The sequence below is a fragment of the Triticum dicoccoides genome, chromosome 5B, assembly GCF_002162155.2.
Source record: "Triticum dicoccoides isolate Atlit2015 ecotype Zavitan chromosome 5B, WEW_v2.0, whole genome shotgun sequence".
In the NCBI taxonomy this organism is placed as follows: Eukaryota; Viridiplantae; Streptophyta; class Magnoliopsida; order Poales; family Poaceae; genus Triticum; species Triticum dicoccoides.
Window position 1 is genome coordinate 665,694,834 of NC_041389.1, and position 19,756 is coordinate 665,714,589.

A 19,756-nucleotide genomic window follows, 5' to 3' on the forward strand; every position below is an offset into this window, starting at 1 on the left:
ACGGATGATGATCAGAAAACTATGGCATGCTTCTTGAATGGTCTCAATCATCCCATCAAGAAGATTGCCGACTTCCAACCATACTCCAACCTCATTGAGCTCGTGCATCAAGCTACCAAGGTGGAACGTCAAGTGCAAGATGACTTCAAGTATGCCAAATATTCCTCCAAGACCTACGGTTTCTCCAACAACCAATCTTCAATAACTCCTCCAACTTCTACTTCAACCAAACCATCTACAAGCAATGACGACAAGTAAAGTTACAAGAAAACTTTGACAAGCTCAAGTCGTCCTCTCCCTACTACATGCAACTTCAAGCCGCGTGCTTCATCGTCTACTCCGACCGATGAGACCATCAAGACAAGCTCTTTCAAGTGTTTCACTTGCGGCGGCCGAGGCCACAAGTCCTACCAGTGCACAAACAAGCGCACCATGATCCTCAACGATGACGGTACATATGACTCCATGAGTGATGAGGAGATGGAAGCTCTTGAGCAAGTGGCCATGCATCGGCACGTGAATGAGGATGAAGATGATCAAGTCTTTTGTGATGAAGATTCGAGCCCTGCTCTCGTTATCTCCAAAGTATTGACTCTTCAACATCAACAAGAAGAAGACTAAAGATGCCACATATTTCACACAAAGGCTGGCATCAATGGAAGGTCCGTCAAGGTCATCATCGATGGAGGTAGTTGTCACAACTTGGCAAGTGAAGAGCTATGGTCCAAGCTTCAATTGGTTAAGAGGAAGCACCCGCACCCCTACAAGGTCCAATGGCTAAGTGACTCCGGCACTATACGAGTTGAGCATACGGTCAAGGTCTCCTTCAAAATCGGTGCATATGAGGACACTTTGGAGTGTGATGTGGTCCCAATGACCGTTTGCCACCTCCTTCTTGCTCGACCATGGCAATTCGACCGTGGTGTCATCGACAATGGGCGTACCAATCACTATAGCTTCAAGATGAAAGGGAAGGAATATGTGCTACGACCTATGTCTCCTAGTCAAGTGATAGCCGACAAGCAAGCCACCCATCATGGAGAGAAGAGTGAGAAAGTGATCCACCCAAAAGTGAGTGAGAGCCACAAGCCAAACTTGAGCGCCTCTTCGCCTAGAGAGAAAAACCTCCTACTATTTGCCACAAAAAGTGAAATGAGAAAAGTGTGTGAGAACCCATCGAGTGTGATGCACTGTGTCCTTGTGTGCAAGGATGGAGAACCAAAAACTAACACCTCTCATGAGCTACCTTTAGTGTTTCAATCTCTTTTGCAGGAATTCCAAGATGTTTTCCCCGATGAGCTACCTCCGGGTCTACCTCCTCTCCGAGGCATTGAGCATCGAATCGACCTCATCCCCGGAGTGCCTCTCCCAAACAAAGCTCCATACCGCGTCAACCCCGAAGAAACTAAGGAGATTCAACGGCAAGTACAACAACTCATCAACAACGGTCATGTACGTGAAAGCCTAAGCCCTTGTGTCGTTACAGTTATACGTGTGCCTAAGCCAGATGGAAGTTTCCGTTTGTGTTCCGATTGTAGACCTATAAATGCTATTACCGTTCTCTATAGGCATCCCATTCCTCGCTTAGATGATATGCTTGATGAACTTAGAGGAGCCAACTTTTTCTCAAAAATTGATCCTAAAAGTGGCTATTATCAAATCCGCATACAAGAGGGTGATGAATGGAAAACTCCTTTCAAAACCAAATTTGGCTTATATGAGTGGTTAGTTATGCCTATGGGTTTATCGGAGGCTCCCGGTACTTTCGTGCGTCTTATGCATTATGTGCTTTGCCCTTACATTGGAGTCTTTGTTGTGGTTTACTTTGATGATATTCTTGTGTTTAGCAAAACCATGAAAGAACATATTAACATGTTAGGGCTGTTTTGCAAACCCTTCGCAAGGAACGTCTTTATGCAAACTTGAAAAAATGCATGTTTGGTGTTGACAAAGTGGTTTTCTTGGGTTTTGTTGTCTCTTACAAGCGTGTCCATGTTGATGAATCCAAGATTGAGGCAATTAAAACTTGTCCCCAACCCACCAATTTGCAACAAGTGCGTAGTTTTCTTGGTCTTGCAGGATTTTACCGTCGCTTTGTGAAAGACTTTAGCACTATCGCTGCTCCTTTGCATGCTTTGAGTAAGAAGAATGCTCCTTTTGTTTGGGGATCTTTGCAATCCACCGCTTTTGATGAGCTCAAATCTTTGCTTACTCATGCCCCGATTCTTGCTTTGCCCAATTTTGACAAAACTTCTGAGGTTCATTGTGATGCAAGTGGTACCGGAATTGGTGGAGTTTTGATGCAAGAAAAACGAGCCATTGCTTATTTTAGTGAAAAACTCTCTGGTGCTCAACTTAACTATCCCATCTATGACAAAGAATTGTATGCTTTAGTGCGTGTGCTACATGTTTGGGAACATTATCTTAGACCTCATGAGTTTGTCATACACACCGATCATGAAACACTTAAGTACTTAAAAGGTCAAACTAAATTGAACAAGTGTCATGCAAAATGGAGTGATTTTATCGAATCTTTCCCCTATGTGATCAAGTACATTAAGGGTAAGGAAAATGTAGCTGCGGATGCACTTTCACGCATATGCACACTTGTCACTAAACTTGAGTTGAATGTTGTAGGTTTTGAGCATATAAAAGACTTGTATGAGCATGATCCTTCTCTTGCTACTCCTTATGCTAAGTGTTTGACGCACACGTCTTGGGGATGATACTACATAAAGGATGATTATCTAATGAGAGCTAACAAACTTTGCATTCCCGAGTCTTCTCTTCATTTGCTCCTTTTGCAAGAGGCTCATGGAGGCGGACTCATGGGACACTTTGGACACGACAAGACTTTTGCCATGCTCTCCAAGAACTACTTTTGGACCAAAATGTTCCGCGACGTCTCACACTTCACAAACCGTTGCTCTACATGTCGCAAAGCTAAGTCTAAAGCTCAATCCCATGGTCTTTACATGCCCCTTCCTATTCCTTATCAACCTTGGGAAGACATTGGCATGGATTTTGTACTTGGTTTGCCTAGAACTCAAAATGGAAAGGATTCTGTGTTTGTTGTTGTGGACCGTTTCTCTAAAATGGCTCATTTTATTCCATGCAACAAGATAGACGATGCTTCACACATTGTGAATATCTTTTGTACGGAAATCTTGCATCTACATGGAGTACAAAAAACAATCGTCTCCGACCGCGACGTCAAGTTCTTGAGTTACTTTTGGAAGACGCTATGCACCAAGCTCGGAATCAAGCTTTTGTTCTCGTCCGCATACCATCCTCAAACCGACGGCCAAACGGAGGTGACGAACCGTACACTATCTACTCTACTTCGCGTGTTGATAAAGAAGAACATCAAGGAGTGGGAGGAGTGTCTACCCATCACCGAGTACGCCTACAACTGTGCAAGACATTCGACGACCGGCAAGTCCCCCTTCGGGGTCATCTACGGCTTCAACCCGTTGTCCCCATTGGACATTCTACCTCTTCCTCTACAAGAGCGCACCAACCTCGACGCAAGTGCACATGCAAGCTACATGAAAAATATGCATGAAGACACAAGGCACACCATCGAGCGCCAAGTACAACGACTCGCGACCAAGCTCAACATCAACAAGCATCCCATGATATTCATGAAGGAAATATGCCCTAGAGGCAATAATAAAGTTATTATTTATTTCTCATATCATGATAAATGTTTATTATTCATGCTAGAATTGTATTAACCGGAAACATGATACATGTGTGAATACATAGACAAACTTAATGTCACTAGTATGCCTCTACTTGACTAGATCATTAATCAAAGATGGTTATGTTTCCTAACCATAGACATGTGTTGTCATTTGACTAAAGAGATCACATCATTAGGAGAGTGATGTGATTGACTTGACCCATTCCGTTAGCCTAGCACTTGATCCTTTAGTATGTTGCTATTGCTTTCTTCATGACTTATACAAAGTTCCTACAACTATGAGATTATGCTACTCCCGTTTACCGGAGGAACACTTTGTGTGCTACCAAACGTCACAACGTAACTGGGTGATTATAAAGGAGCTCTACAGGTGTCTCCAAAGATAGATGTTGAGTTGGCGTATTTCGAGATTAGGTTTTGTCACTCCGATTGCCGGAGAGGTATCTCTGGGCCCTCTCGGTAATGCACATCACTATAAGCCTTGCAAGAAATGTGGCCAATGAGTTGGTTACGGAATGATGCATTACATAACGAGTAAAGAGACTTGCCGGTAACGAGATTGAACTAGGTATTGGATACCGATGATCGAATCTCGGGCAAGTAACATACCGATGACAAAGGGAACAACGTATGTTGTTATGCGGTTTGACCGATAAAGATCTTTGTAGAATATGTAGGAGCCAATATGAGCATCTAGGTTCCGCTATTGGTTATTGACCGGAAATAGTTCTAGGTCATGTCTACATAGTTCTCGAACCCGTAGGGTCCGCACGCTTAAATTTACGATGACAGATTCATTATGAGTTTATATGTTTTGATGTACCAAAGGTTGTTCGGAGTCCCGGATGTGATCCAGGACATGACGAGGAGTCTCGAAATGGTCGATACATAAAGATTGATATATTGGAAGCCTATATTTGGATATCGGAATCGTTCCGGGAGAAACCGGGATTTTTCCGGAGTACCGGGGGTTACCGGAACCCCCCATGGGTTAATGGGCCTACATGGGCCATGAGGGAGAAGAGGAGGGCCGGCAAGGTCAGGCCGCGTGCCCCCTCCCCCCCTAGTCCGAATAGGACAATGAAGGGGGGCGGCGCCCCCCTTTCCTCTTTCCCCTCCCCCCTTTCCTTCTCCACCAAGGCAAGAGGGGGGAGTCCTACTCCCGGTGGGAGTAGGACTCCTCCAGGCGCACCCCTAGGGGGCCGGCCACACCCCCCCCTCCCTCCTTTATATACGGGGGCAGGGGGGCACCTCTAGACACACAAGTTGATCATCGTGATTGTTCCTTAGCCGTGTGCGGTGCCCCCTCCACCATATTCCACCTCGGTCATATCGTTGTGGTGCTTAGGCGAAGCCCTGCGTCGGTAGAACATCATCATCATCGTCACCATGCTGTCGTGCTTATGGAACTCATCCCCGACACCCTGCTGGATCGGAGTCCGGGGATCGTCATCGAGCTGAACGTGTGCTGAACTCGGAGGTGCCGTACGTTCGGTGCTTGGATCGGTTGGATCGTGAAGACGTACGACTACATCAACCGCGTTGTCATAACGCTTCCGTTTTCGGTCTACGAGGGTACGTGGACACACTCTCCCCTCTCGTTGCTATGCATCACCATGATCTTGCATGTGCGTAGGAAATTTTTTGGAATTACTACATTCCCCAACAGTGGCATCCGAGCCTAGGTTTTATGCGTTGATGTTATATGCACGAGTGGAACACAAGTGAGTTGTGGGCAATTCAAGTCATACTGCTTACCAGCATGTCATACTTTGGTTCAGTGGTATTGTTGGATGAAGCGGCCCGGACCGACATTACGCGTACGCTTATGCGAGACTGGTTTTACCGCCGTGCTTTGCACACAGGTGACTAGCGAGTGTCTGTTTCTCCAACTTTAGTTGAACCAAGTGTGGCTACGCCCGGTCCTTGCGAAGGTTAAAACAGCACTAACTTGACGAACTATCATTGTGGTTTTGATGCGTAGGTAAGAACGGTTCTTGCTAAGCCCGTAGCAGCCACGTAAATATTTGCAACAACAAAGTAGAGGACGTCTAACTTGTTTTTGCAGGGCATGTTGTGATGTGATATGGTCAAGACGTGATGCTATATTTTATTGTATGAGATGATCATGTTTTGTAACCGAAGTTATCGGCAACTGGCAGGAGCCATATGGTTGTCGCTTTATTGTATGAAATGCAAACGCCCTATAATTGCTTTACTTTATCACTAAGCGGTAGCGATAGTCGTAGAAGCAATAGATGGCGTAACGACAACGATGCTACGGTGGAGATCAAGGTGTCGCGCCGGTGACGATGGTGATCACGACGGTGCTTCAGAGATGGAGATCACAAGCACAAGATGATGATGGCCATATCATATCACTTATATTGATTGCATGTGATGTTTATCCTTTATGCATCTTATCTTGCTTTGATTGACGGTAGCATTTTAAGATGATCTCTCACTAAATTATCAAGAAGTGTTCTCCCTGAGTATGCACCATTGCGAAAGTTCTTCGTGCTGAGACACCACGTGATGATCGGGTGTGATAGGCTCTACGTTCAAATACAACGGGTGCAAAACAGTTGCACACGTGGAATACTTAGGTTAAACTTGACGAGCCTAGCATATACAGATATGGCCTCGGAACACGGAGACCGAAAGGTCGAACATGAATCATATAGTAGATATGATCAACATAGTGATTTTCACCATTGAAACTACTCCATCTCATGTGATGATCGGACATGGTTTAGTTGATTTGGATCACGTGATCGCTTAGATGACTAGAGAGATGTCTGTCTAAGTGGGAGTTCTTAAGTAATATGATTAATTGATCTTAAATTTATCATGAACTTAGTACCTGATAGTATTTTGCTTGTCTATGTTTGATGTAGATAGATGGCTCATGCTGTTGTTCCGTTGAATTTTAATGTGTTCCTTGAGAAAGCTAAGTTGAAAGATGATGGTAGCAATTACACGGACTGGGTCCGTAACCTAAGGATTATCCTCATTGCTGCATAGAAGAATTACGTCCTGGAAGCACCGCTGGGTGCCAGGCCTGCTGCTGATGCAACTGACGATGTTAAGAATGTCTGGCAGAGCAAAGCTGATGACTACTTGATAGTTCAGTGTGCCATGCTTTACGGCTTGGAACCGGGTCTTCAACGATGTTTTGAACGTTATGGAGCATATGAGATGTTCCAGGAGTTGAAGTTAATATTTCAAGCAAATGCCCGGATTGAGAGATATGAAGTTTCCAATAAGTTCTATAGATGTAAGATGGAGGAGAATAGTTTTGTTAGTGAACACATACTCAAAATGTCTGGGTATAATAATCACTTGATTCAACTGGGAGTTAATCTTCCTGATGATAGTGTCATTGACAGAATTCTTCAATCACTACCACCAAGCTACAAGAGCTTCGTGATGAACTATAATATGCAAGGGATGGACAAGACTATTCCCGAGCTCTTCGCAATGCTAAAGGCTGCGGAGGTAGAAATCAAGAAGGAGCATCAAGTGTTGATGGTCAATAAGACCACCAGTTTCAAGAAAAAGGGCAAAGGGAAGAAGAAGGGGAACTTCAAGAAGAACAGCAAACAAGTTGCTGCTCAAGAAAAGAAACCCAAGTCTGGACCTGAGCCTGAGACTGAGTGCTTCTACTGCAAGCAGACTGGACACTAGAAGCGGAACTACCCCAAGTATTTGGCGGATAAGAAGGATGGCAAAGTAAACAAAGGTATATGTGATATACATGTTATTGATGTGTACCTTACTAATGCTCGCAGTAGCACCTGGGTATTTGATACTGGTTCTGTTGCTAATATTTGCAACTCGAAACAGGGACTACGGATTAAGCGAAGATTGGCTAAGGACGAGGTGACGATGCGCGTGGGAAATGGTTCCAAAGTCGATGTGATCGCGGTCGGCATGCTACCTCTACATCTACCATCGGGATTAGTTTTAGACCTAAATAATTATTATTTGGTGCCAGCGTTGAGCATGAACATTATATCTGGATCTTGTTTGATGCGAGACGGTTATTCATTTAAATCAGAGAACAATGGCTATTCTATTTATATGAGTAATATCTATTATGGTCATGCACCCTTGAAGATTGGTCTATTTTTATTAAATCTCGATAGTAGTGATACACATATTCATAATGTTGAAACCAAAAGATGCAGAGTTGGTAATGATAGTGCAACTTATTTGTGGCACTGCCGTTTAGGTCATATCGGTGTAAAGCGCATGAAGAAACTCCATACTGATGGACTTTTGGAATCACTTGATTATGAATCACTTGGTACTTGCGAACCGTGCCTCGTGGGCAAGATGACTAAAACACCGTTCTCCGGAACTATGGAGCGAGCAACTGATTTGTTAGAAATCATACATACCGATGTATGTGGTCCAATGAATGTCGAAGCTTGCGGCGGGTATCATTATTTTCTCACCTTCACAAATGATTTGAGCTGATATGGATATATCTAGTTGATGAAACACAAGTCTGAAACATTTGAAAAGATCAAAGAATTTCAGAGTGAAGTAGAAAATCATCATAACAAGAAAATAAAATTTCTACGATCTAATCATGGAGGAGAATATTTGAGTTACGAGTTTGGTTTACATTTGAAACAATGTGGAATAGTTTCGCAACTCACGCCACCCGGAACACCACAATGAAATGGTGTGTCTGAACATCGTAATCGTACTTTATTGGATATGGTGCGATCTATGATGTCTCTTACTGATTTACCGCTATCGTTTTGGGGTTATGCTTTAGAGACGGCCGCATTCACGTTAAATAGGGCACCATCAAAATCCGTTGAGACGACGCCTTATGAACTATGGTTTGGCAAGAAACCAAAGTTGTCGTTTCTTAAAGTTTGGGGCTGCGATGCTTATGTGAAGAAACTTCAACCAGATAAGCTCGAACCCAAATCGGAGAAATGTGTCTTCATAGGATACCCAAAAGAGACTATTGGGTACACCTTCTATCATAGATCTGAGGGCAAGATTTTCGTTGCTAAATTCGGATCCTTTCTAGAGAAGGAGTTTCTCTCGAAAGAAGTGAGTGGGAGGAAAGTAGAACTTGATGAGGTAACTGTACCTGCTCCCTTATTGGAAAGTAGTTCATCACTAGAACCGGTTCCTGTGACAACTACACCAATTAGTGAGGAAGCTAATGATATTGATCATGAAACTTCAGATCAAGCTTCTACTGAACCTCGTAGGTCTACCAGAGTAAGATCCGCACCAGAGTGGTACGGTAATCCTATTCTGGAAGTCATGTTACTTGACCATGGCGAACCTACGAACTATGAGGAAGCGATGATGAGCCCAGATTCCGCAAAATGGCTTGAAGCCATGAAATCTGAGATAGGATCTATGTATGAGAACAAAGTATGGACTTTGGTTGACTTGCCCGATGATCGGCAAGCCATTGAGAATAAATGGATCTTCAAGAAGAAGACTGACATTGATGATAATGTAACTGTCTACAAAGCTCAACTTGTTGCAAAAGGTTTTCGACAAGTTCAAGGGGTTGACTACGATGAGACTTTCTCACCCGTAGCGATGCTTAAGTCTGTCCGAATCATGTTAGCAATTGCCGCATTTTATGAATATGAAATTTGGCAAATGGATGTAAAAACTGCATTCCTGAATGGATTTCTGGAAGAAGAGTTGTATATGATGCAACCGGAAGGTTTTGTCGATCCAAAAAGTGCTAACAAAGTGTGCAAGCTCCAGCGATCCATTTATGGACTGCTGCAAGCATCTCGGAGTTGGAATAAACGCTTTGATAGTGTGATCAAAGCATATGGTTTTATAAAGACTTTTGGAGAAGCCTGTATTTACAAGAAAGTAAGTGGGAGCTCTGTAGCATTTCTGATATTATATGTAGATGACATATTGTTAATTGGAAATGATATAGAATTTCTGGATAGCATAAAGGGATACTTGAATAAAAGTTTTTCAATGAAAGACCTCGGTGAAGCTGCTTACATATTGGGCATCAAGATCTATAGAGATAGATCAAGACGTTTAATTGGACTTTCACAAAGCACATACCTTGATAAAGTTTTGAAAAAGTTCAAAATGGATCAGGCAAAGAAAGGGTTCTTGCCTGTATTGCAAGGTGTGAAGTTGAGTCAGACTCAATGCCCGACCACAGCAGAAGATAGAGAGAAAATGAAAGATGTTCCCTATGCTTCAGCCATAGGCTCTATCATGTATGCAATGCTATGTACTAGACCTGATGTATGCTTAGCAATAAGTTTAGCAGGGAGGTACCAAAGTAATCCAGGAGTGGATCACTGGACAGCGGTCAAGAACATCCTGAAATACCTGAAAAGGACTAAGGATATGTTTCTCGTTTATGGAGGTGACAGAGAGCTAGTCGTAAATGGTTACGTCGATGCAATCTTTGACACTGATCTGGACGATTCTAAATCGCAAACCGGATACGTGTTTTTATTAAACGGTGGAGCTGTAAGTTGGTGCAGTTCTAAACAAAGCGTCGTGGCGGGATCTACATGCGAAGCGGAGTACATAGCTGCTTCGGAAGCAGCAAATGAAGGAGTCTGGATGAAGGAGTTCATTTCCGATCTAGGTGTCATACCTAGTGCATCAGGACCAATGAAGATCTTCTGTGACAATGCTGGTGCAATTGCCTTGGCAAAGGAATCCAGATTTCACAAGAGGACCAAGCACATCAAGAGACGCTTCAATTCCATCCGGGACCAAGTCCAGGTGGGAGACATAGAGATTTGCAAGATACATACGGATCTGAATGTAGCATACCCATTGACTAAGCCTCTTCCACGAGCAAAACATGATCAGCACCAAGACTCCATGGGTGTTAGAATCATTACTGTGTAATCTAGATTATTGACTCTAGTGCAAGTGGGAGACTGAAGGAAATATGCCCTAGAGGCAATAATAAAGTTATTATTTATTTCCTCATATCATGATAAATGTTTATTATTCATGCTAGAATTGTATTAACCGGAATCATGATACATGTGTGAATACATAGACAAACTTAATGTCACTAGTATGCCTCTACTTGACTATCTCATTAATCAAAATTGGTTATGTTTGCTAACCATAGACATGTGTTGTCATTTGATTAAAGAGATCACATCATTAGGAGAATGATGTGATTGACTTGACCCATTCTGTTAGCCTAGCACTTGATCGTTTTGTATGTTGCTATTGCTTTCTTCATGACTTATACAAAGTTCCTACAACTATGAGATTATGCAACTCCCGTTTACCGGAGGAACACTTTGTGTGCTACCAAACGTCACAACATAACTGGGTGATTATAAAGGAGCTCTAAAGGTGTCTCCAAAGATAGATGTTGAGTTGGCGTATTTCGAGATTAGGTTTTGTCACTCCGATTGTCGGAGAGGTATCTCTGGGCCCTCTCGGTAATGCACATCACTATAAGCCTTGCAAGCAATGTGGCCAATGAGTTGGTTACGGAATGCTGCATTACGTAACGAGTAAAGAGACTTGCCGGTAACGAGATTGAACTAGGTATTGGATACCGACGATCGAATCTCGGGCAAGTAACATACCGATGACAAAGGGAACCACGTATGTTGTTATGCGGTTTGACCGATAAAGATCTTCGTAGAATATGTAGGAGCCAATATGAGCATCCAGGTTCCGCTATTGGTTATTGATCGGAAACAGTTCTAGGTCATGTCTACATAGTTCTCGAACCCGTAGGGTCCGCACGCTTAAAGTTACGATGACAGTTTCATTATGAGTTTATATGTTTTGATGTACCGAAGGTTGTTCGGAGTCCCGGATGTGATCCAGGACATGATGAGGAGTCTCGAAATGGTCGAGACATAAAGATTGATATATTGGAAGCCTATATTTGGATATCAGAATCGTTCCAGGAGAAACCGGGATTTTTCCGGAGTACCGGGGGGTTACCGGAACCCCCCAGGGTTAATGGGCCTACATGGGCCATGAGGGAGAAGAGGAGGGCCGGCCAGGGTAGGCCGCGTGCCCCCTCCCCCTAGTCCGAATAGGACAACGAAGGGGGGCGGCGCCCCCCTTTCCTCTTTCCCCTCCCCCCTTTCCTTCTCCACCAAGGCAAGAGGGGGGAGTCCTACTCCCGGTGGGAGTAGGACTCCTCCAGGCGCACCCCTAGGGGGCCGGCCGCACCTCCCCCCTCCCTCCTTTATACACGGGGGCAGGGGGTACCTCTAGACACACAAGTTGATCATCATGATCGTTCCTTAGCCGTGTGCGGTGCCCCCCTCCACCATATTCCACCTCGGTCATATCGTTGTGGTGCTTAGGCGAAGCCCTGCGTCGGTAGAACATCATCATCGTCACCACGCCGTCGTGCTGACGGAACTCTTCCCCGACACCCTGCTGGATCAGAGTCTGGGGATCGTCATCGAGCTGAATGTGTGCTGAACTCGGAGGTGCCGTACGTTCGGTGCTTGGATCGGTCAGATCGTGAAGACGTACGACTACATCAACCGCATTGTCATAATGCTTCCGCTTTCGGTCTACGAGGGTACGTGGACACACTCTCCCCTCTCATAACTATGCATCACCATGATCTTGCGTGTACGTAGGAATTTTTTTGAAATTACTACGTTCCCCAACAATTCAACATTGGAGACCTCATGTGGCTACACCTTTGCAAGGACCGCTTCCCCAACGAACGCAAGTCCAAGCTTCTCCCTTGAGCCGATGGACCCTTCAAGGTGCTAGCACGCTACAACAACAACGCTTACAAGATCGACCTCCCTCGCGACAAGTACAACATGAGCGACATCTTCAATGTCTCCGATCTATCCCCGTACCATGGTGATGAGGATTTCGATCCGAGGTCGGATCCTTCCTGGGGGGGGGGAGATGATGCGGAGCATCCTTCGGTCATCCCCATGGACCTGCCATCGTCTCACCAAGCACCAAGAGGACCCATGACTAGAGCACGAGCTAGAGCTCTCGAGACCGAGGTGATTTCTCTCCTTAGTGATATATCATGTGATCCTCTCGAGACATGGCTACTACCTCAATCCGGAATGTTGTGCATGATTAGGTACCAAGAGGAACCTCCCGAGGATGCATATGAAGATGGTCAAGACCCCAAGTCCACGGAAGAAGAGAACCAATGGAAGAAGGCAGGAACAGCCTCCAGGCACCGGACATCCGGTCAGGACCCCGGAGATCCGGCCCCTGCAGATCTACACGGCCAGGCCTCTGTAGAAGAAGCTACAGGGACCGGACATCCGGCGTCCAGCCCGGACATCCGCCCCCCCTCACCGGAAATCCGGCCTCCCGCCCGGATATCCGTACAAGGTGTCGAGAATGCACAGAAGTTGGTCCTGACAGCCCGGACATCCGGCCTCCCCACCGTACATTCGGCCCCTCCGGAAGCACCGGACATCCGGCCCCTCCAAGCGGACATCCAGCATCGTCCATCCAAAGAATAGAACAGCCGTCTGCATCAGCTCGGACATCCGGCCACTCAGCCTGGACATCCGGCGCCTCACGAGCCACCGGACATCCGGCGCCCTCTGCCTGCGCGCAGCTCCTTTGGGTCGTGCCCCATGTATCGCTTTGCCCCTTTGACTATATATACTCCCTCAACCCGTACGTTTTAGGGTTAGCATAGGTTTAGCTCATGTTTGTGTGAGAGCCTTGCTCATCCATTTGGTTACTTCTCCTCGGAGCTCACGACCTCTTCGGAGAAGATCCCCCAAGCGGATTCAAGACCCCTTCAAGGGAAGAACCCTCAAGACCTCCTCACGGAGAAGAACGCTTACTCTTGTATCTTTCCTTTGTTGATTTTGAATCTTGTGCTACATTATGTGTTCGGTGATCTAGCCCTCGTGTGATCAATAACTTGTCGGTTGAGTGTTTCTCTCATTCCTCCCCGTGATTTCCCTTGTGTTCTTCCGCGCGTTCTTCGTGTTTCCCCGTAGGATCCACTCCAAATGTGAAAGATCATCCCCATAGGGTTACGCCCTACATCAAATTGCCTCCTTCAAATGCCTACAAGCTTCTAGAGAAACCTGGCTTTTCTTGGACTACATGGTTTCTACATCTCTACTCGCTTGATTTCTCCATGTCACCCCTTACCCTTCCTTCTTGCGGAAGATAGTTAAAAGCCAAATTCGCATCCTTCTCTACATTTCCTTTGTCCTAACAAACAGTGGCACATCTACCTACTTTTGGGTTGACACCTGGCTTACTCATACCCCTCTAGCCCAAACATACACCATCCTCTTCTCCCACTCCAGACAACCCTATGTCCTGGTCCCAGAGGTTCTGCATGATGGCTTACTCGCAGCCCTGTGCAACTGCCTAACCGATGATGCATTCATCAAGCTTGCTACTGTTCTACCTTTGTTGTAGGTCGTCACTCCCACGGTTCACCCCGACGACAGGTTCCTCACCCACGGCGTCACGTTCTCCACGCGGTGCACCTCGCTCCTTTCCTCCACAAACGAGCTCGACCCTCACTCCGACCACATTTGGAGTTCGAAGGCCACTATCAAGGACAAGACTTTTGCTTGGCTCCTTTTCAGGGATAGGCTCAACACCAAGGTGAATCTACATTGCAAGACCATTGCCCCCGATTCCCTCTGCCCGGGGTGTGCCCATCACCTCGAGGCCGCATCCCACCTTGCCCTCTCCTGCACTAGGATGGTCCAGGTGTGGCACCTCATCGGACTTCACTCGCCCCCCGACATCGACCCCATTTGGAGTACCGTCACTGCGAACGGTCTCGACATCAACATCTGGCCCACTATCACCCTCGCCATCCTTTAGAAGCTCTAGGACTCTCGTAATGCCCAGGTGTTTCGTTCGGAGACTCACTTAGCTATGGATACTCTTCGGAATGTAATCTCTTATTTCACGCTTTGGGTCTTTAGGTTTAAAGACCCGGTTACTAGAGAGGCCACCTTGTCTTGGCGTCTCTTCCTCTCCTCGTGTTGTACTCCCAGATGTAACTTCGACCCCCGAGCTCTATTTTGAGTAATATATTCAGGTGGGGAAGCTCTCCCTGGTGATTGTTCGAAAAAGAAAAAACTAGTAAGGTACACGTGCATTGACGTAGCTTAGATAACCGTAGTACAAATTAAGATTGAGCGATTGACACAAAACATTATAACATTTCAGTATGTAACTTTGGAGTCATACGTCCATGACACGGATATAGATTTCATTGTAGTTCCTCCTATTGAAAATCAAATTATAGCTATAAATATTTGTACAATGCATGGCATAATACTAGACAAAACTCATGTCAAATATATACAACACAATTTTCTTTATGTATGTCGTATTGCAATTGCGAGTTGCTAGTATTGCATTTTAAAAGATAAATGGAATTTATGAACCCCATAAGCCTTGAATCAAAAAATTCGCAAAGTAACATTGAATGATAATTCTTTGAAAAGAATCAAAAACTTGGGAGAATTAAAGTAGGGAAGAGCCTAGAAGAAATGAGAAGTGCCTATGATGTGAGATTTATGCATGTTATCCATTGCAAACCATAAAGTACAAAACGGATGTCAATTCATTTAGAAGATTTTTTTTGGATAATGGAAGTATGAAATATATTCTAAAACAAAGGAGAAGTGCTTGCCTTCTGAGGTATGTCCATACTGGGCATTTTAAAGGCCTCTTCGGACTGAAGGATTCTTGAAGGAAATTAGGAGGATTTGTATCCTTGGGAATTCTTCCTACGAAAGCCCTTTTGATCTCATATAAATTTTTTATTGTTTCATGTTATGTTTATATCATTTTGGCATAGTTTTGCCATCCATCCATATCATTTTTAGGACTTACCTATTAACTCAATGCCCAATGGCATTTGCTGGCTTTTGCATGTTTTTGGACTTACAGGAAAAAACTATTTTATGAAGCTCAAATATGCCCCCCCCCCCAAAAAAAATATCCAGAAATGGGGGTTGAGATATTGAAAATCTATAGACATGCAGTACCTAATGTTGGATTATAATTTTGTCAAATTGCTTCAGTAAGGGATGTTAAGGTTTTGAATTTTATTTACACCAAACAATCTCACAAGTTTTCCGAAGTTTTGTATGAATGAACTTTTTAAAACCCAAGGGCGAATGTGAATGAGAAGAACTGAGTAAGATACAAGAGCTTAAGCGTATAGATGTCTAACGCACCCCAATGTGTATTTCAAGAAGGCTCAAGCATCTAAACTTCAGGAGCCCCGAGACACACGTGCAACCAAAGCTGTCAAAGTCATGATTTTGAATCGTAGAGGTTCTCTACAGAAACTACAAATTGCAAGGTAATAAGCATAATATTTTTATTGTTAACACAAAGAGAAAAAGGGGCTGCTATATGCAAGTCAACTATTTTTTTAGTGTAAGTCATTATTTTGCCATCAAATTTCCATCCACTGGCAAAAATCACGCCGCCACTGTTCATCTTTTTTCTTCGGCTTCTTCCTCCCATGCCGCCTCACGGCCCAGCTCTCTCGCAGCCCAGCTCTAACCGGAAGCCTCCACCATCCGTATCTGATGGCGCTCCCATGACCGCCTCACCGCGCCGCCCTCCCCTCGACCTCGACCCACCGCCGTGCTAGCCGCTGCCCAAGGCCATCAATCTAAGCCCCCTTCCCTTGACCTCATGTTCCCATAGCCCCCCTGCACCCCAGCACTTGCACTTGCACCCATACATGTTAACCTTCTTCCTCGCCTCCAATTGCACCACCGCCGCTTGCAGCGTCGCCCCCGTGTCCGGCCAGGTCTGGCTCGGCCTCGCCGTCGCCGTCTTCAGCCTCGAACTACACCCAAAATCAACTTACGCAAATTCGTTATTCAGTCGACTTGTCAATAGCTCGTGCCAAACAAAAAATACTCACTCCGTAAACTAATATAAAACTTTTTATTAGATCACTAAAGTAGTACACTAGTTAGTCCATCATGATCTTCTAGTAAGTTGATCAATTATATTTTTTGCAAACAAGTTAACCATTTATTTTAAACCGATGAACCGAAAAATATTAATCTGCGGGCGATGAGTTTTCCCCAATGATCGCATCTTGTGCACTCCCTCATGGGAGTTGGCCAACACCCACTGTCTGCTTCGATGTCTCGCCTCTGCAACATCGGATCACTGCCCGCTACTCCTAGATTGCACCCCCTGCTCTGGTGGGGGCCGGCGTTTTCACTTCTAGCGCCATTGGCCTACACTCGATGGCTTCCACCAGACTGTGCAAAGTGTCTGGGCCTCTGTACCCCCGGACGGCGACCCCTTCCGGCGCATCTTCGCGCGCCTCAGGGCCACGGCGCGTAGTCTACAGCGCTGGAACTCGCGGACCACTACCAGCATCGCCTCCCAGCTCGCGGTCGCTCGCAAGCTAATCTCTTGTCTCGATGCGGCCCAAGACTACTGGCGTCTATCTATGGCAGAGGTCTAGTTACGCCGCCTGCTCAAGCGCAAGTACCTCGGTCTCGCTTCGCTGGAGCGTCCGATCTCTCGTCAACGTGCCCGCTTGCGCTCGCTGTCCGTGGGCGAGGCCGCGTCCGCCTTCTCCAAGATTCGTGTCTCCCAAAGAGCCAGCAAGAACCGCATGCTCGACTTGCTCGTGGATGGCACGCGCATCTCTGATGAAATCGGCATGGCCCGCACGGCCTTCTCCCACTTCGCCAGGGTCCTGGGCCCGCCGGCGCCGCACACTGTCGCCCTTGACCTGACTACAATCAGCCATCGATCCTTTGATCTCTCCGCTCTCGAGCAGCCTTTCACGCCAGAGGAAATCTGGGAGGCAATCAAGCGCCTTCCATCCGGCAACGCTCCAGGTCCCGACGGCTTCACCGCAGAATTTCTCCGCGCTTGCTGGCCCATCATTAAGGATGACATCTGCGACGTTTTTAGCAAGCTATATTCTCTCAACGGCATGGCTTTCCAATGCCTTAACGAAGCTCTGATCACGCTGCTGCCCAAGCGCTCGGACGCCGCTTCCCTCTCCGACTATCGTCCGATTAGCCTCATTCACATCATTGGCAAGCTCTTTGCCAAGGTTCTCTCCTTGCGGCTGGCTCCACGCCTCGCCGAGCTCGTCTCCTCAAACCAGAGTGCCTTCATTGCCGGAAGGAGCGTCCACGACAACTTCCTTCTCGTCCAACAAACGGCCAGGCAACTCCACCAACTTAAGCACCCTCAGGTCCTTTTGAAATTGGACATTGCGCGCGCCTTCGATTCGGTCTCTTGGCCGTTCCTCATGGAGGTTTTGCAGCACTTGGGCTTTGGCCATCGTTGGTGCGAGTGGGTCTCCATCTTGATCTCGACTGCTTCCACTCGCGTCTTGATCAACAGGACATCTGGGCCTCCCATTCCCCACGGGCAAGGGCTCCGGCAGGGGGACCCTGTCTCCCCCATGCTTTTTTGCACTGGTCATCGACACGCTCGATACCATGCTCCAGTTCGCGGTCCAGTCCGGCATCCTTAAGCGCCTAACCCTGCAGTATGCTGCTTCCAGTATCTCCCTGTTCGCCGATGACGTGGTTATCTTCTGCCACCCCGATGTCGCGAAGCTCTCAATCGTCAGCAAGCTCTTGGACCTGTTTGGTGCTGCCTCCGGCTTGCGCACTAACTTTGCTAAGTGCCTCGCCGCGCCAATTCAATGCCCAGACGACGTCTCTACCTCCATTGGCTCTATGCTCTCTTGCCCCGTCGTGGCCTTCCCGATCCAGTACCTGGGCTTCCCGCTGTCCATCAAGAGGGTGCCTCCATCCCAGCTTATGCCGATCATCGAGAAGCTCACGCGCAAGCTGGCCACTTGGAAGGCCGCTCTTCTCAACCGCGGCGAGCGTCTCGCTATGGTCCGCCAAGTCCTGAGTGCCATGCCGGTCCACCTGCTCCTGGCCATGGCAATCTCCCCTCCCATCCTCAAGAAGGCGAATCGCATCCTCCAGGATTTCCTGTGGCATGGGCGCACGGATGCGCGCTCTGGATCTTTCTTGGTCAGCTGGGCGCGGGTCTGCCGCCCTCTGGACTTGGGTGGTTTAGGTATCCGTGACCTTCGCCGCACTGGAATCTCTCTTCGCGTCCGTTGGCTCTGGTTGCTGGCTACTGACCCCTCCCGGCCCTGGGCTCACCTTAAGCTACCCCACGACCCCGAGGTGCTTCTGTTCTTCCGAGCTTCCACGATATGGTCCATTGGCGATGGCACTTCCTGTCGCTTTTGGATCGACCCATGGCTGGATGGAAAATCTATTCTTGACGCTGCTCCTCATGTCACGGCCCTCATTCCTCGCCGTGCTCGCAACTCTCGCACGGTGGCAGATGCGCTTGCGGATCGCCGATGGATTCGTGACATCCAGGGTGCTCTGGGTTTGGCGGCCACTGTGGAATATGTTGGCCTCTGGATCCGCCTCCAACAGGTCCAGCTGCTCCCCCGACCGGACTCGATCCGCTGGCGTTGGGCGAAGAACGGATGCTACTCGGCCTCCTCCTGCTACACCGCCCTCTTCCATGGCTCCACCTCCTCGGCCACCTGGCACCTCGCCTGGCAAACCAGCGCTCCATCTCGGTGCAGTTTTTCATCTGGCTGGCGTCCCTCAACCGCTGCTGGTCCGTGGACCGCCTTGCGCGGCGCGGCTTGCCCCACGAGCCGGCCTGCGTGCTCTGCTCCCAGGAACCCGAGACCATGCGCCACATCCTGGTGGGCTGTGTCTTCGCGCGGGCGACATGGCATGCTATTCTCTCCTGGTGCTCTCCAACTACGGCCATCCCTGACGGCTCGGTCGACTTCTTCGTCTGGCTAGATACTGCTCTCCTAGGCACTCCGGCACCGAAGCATCGTGCGCTCGCCACTGTGGCCTCCCTCGTCGCGTGGTCCCTCTGGCGGCACCGGAACGCCGTCATCTTCGACAAGATTGCACCCTCCCTGCCATCGCTTATAGTAGCAATCAAGGATGAAGCTCGCTCTTGGGCCTTGGCTCGAGCTAGAGGAATGAACCTAGGTCCTGGTGTAACCTGATCGCGTTTCCTGAGGGCTGAGCAACCCTCTGT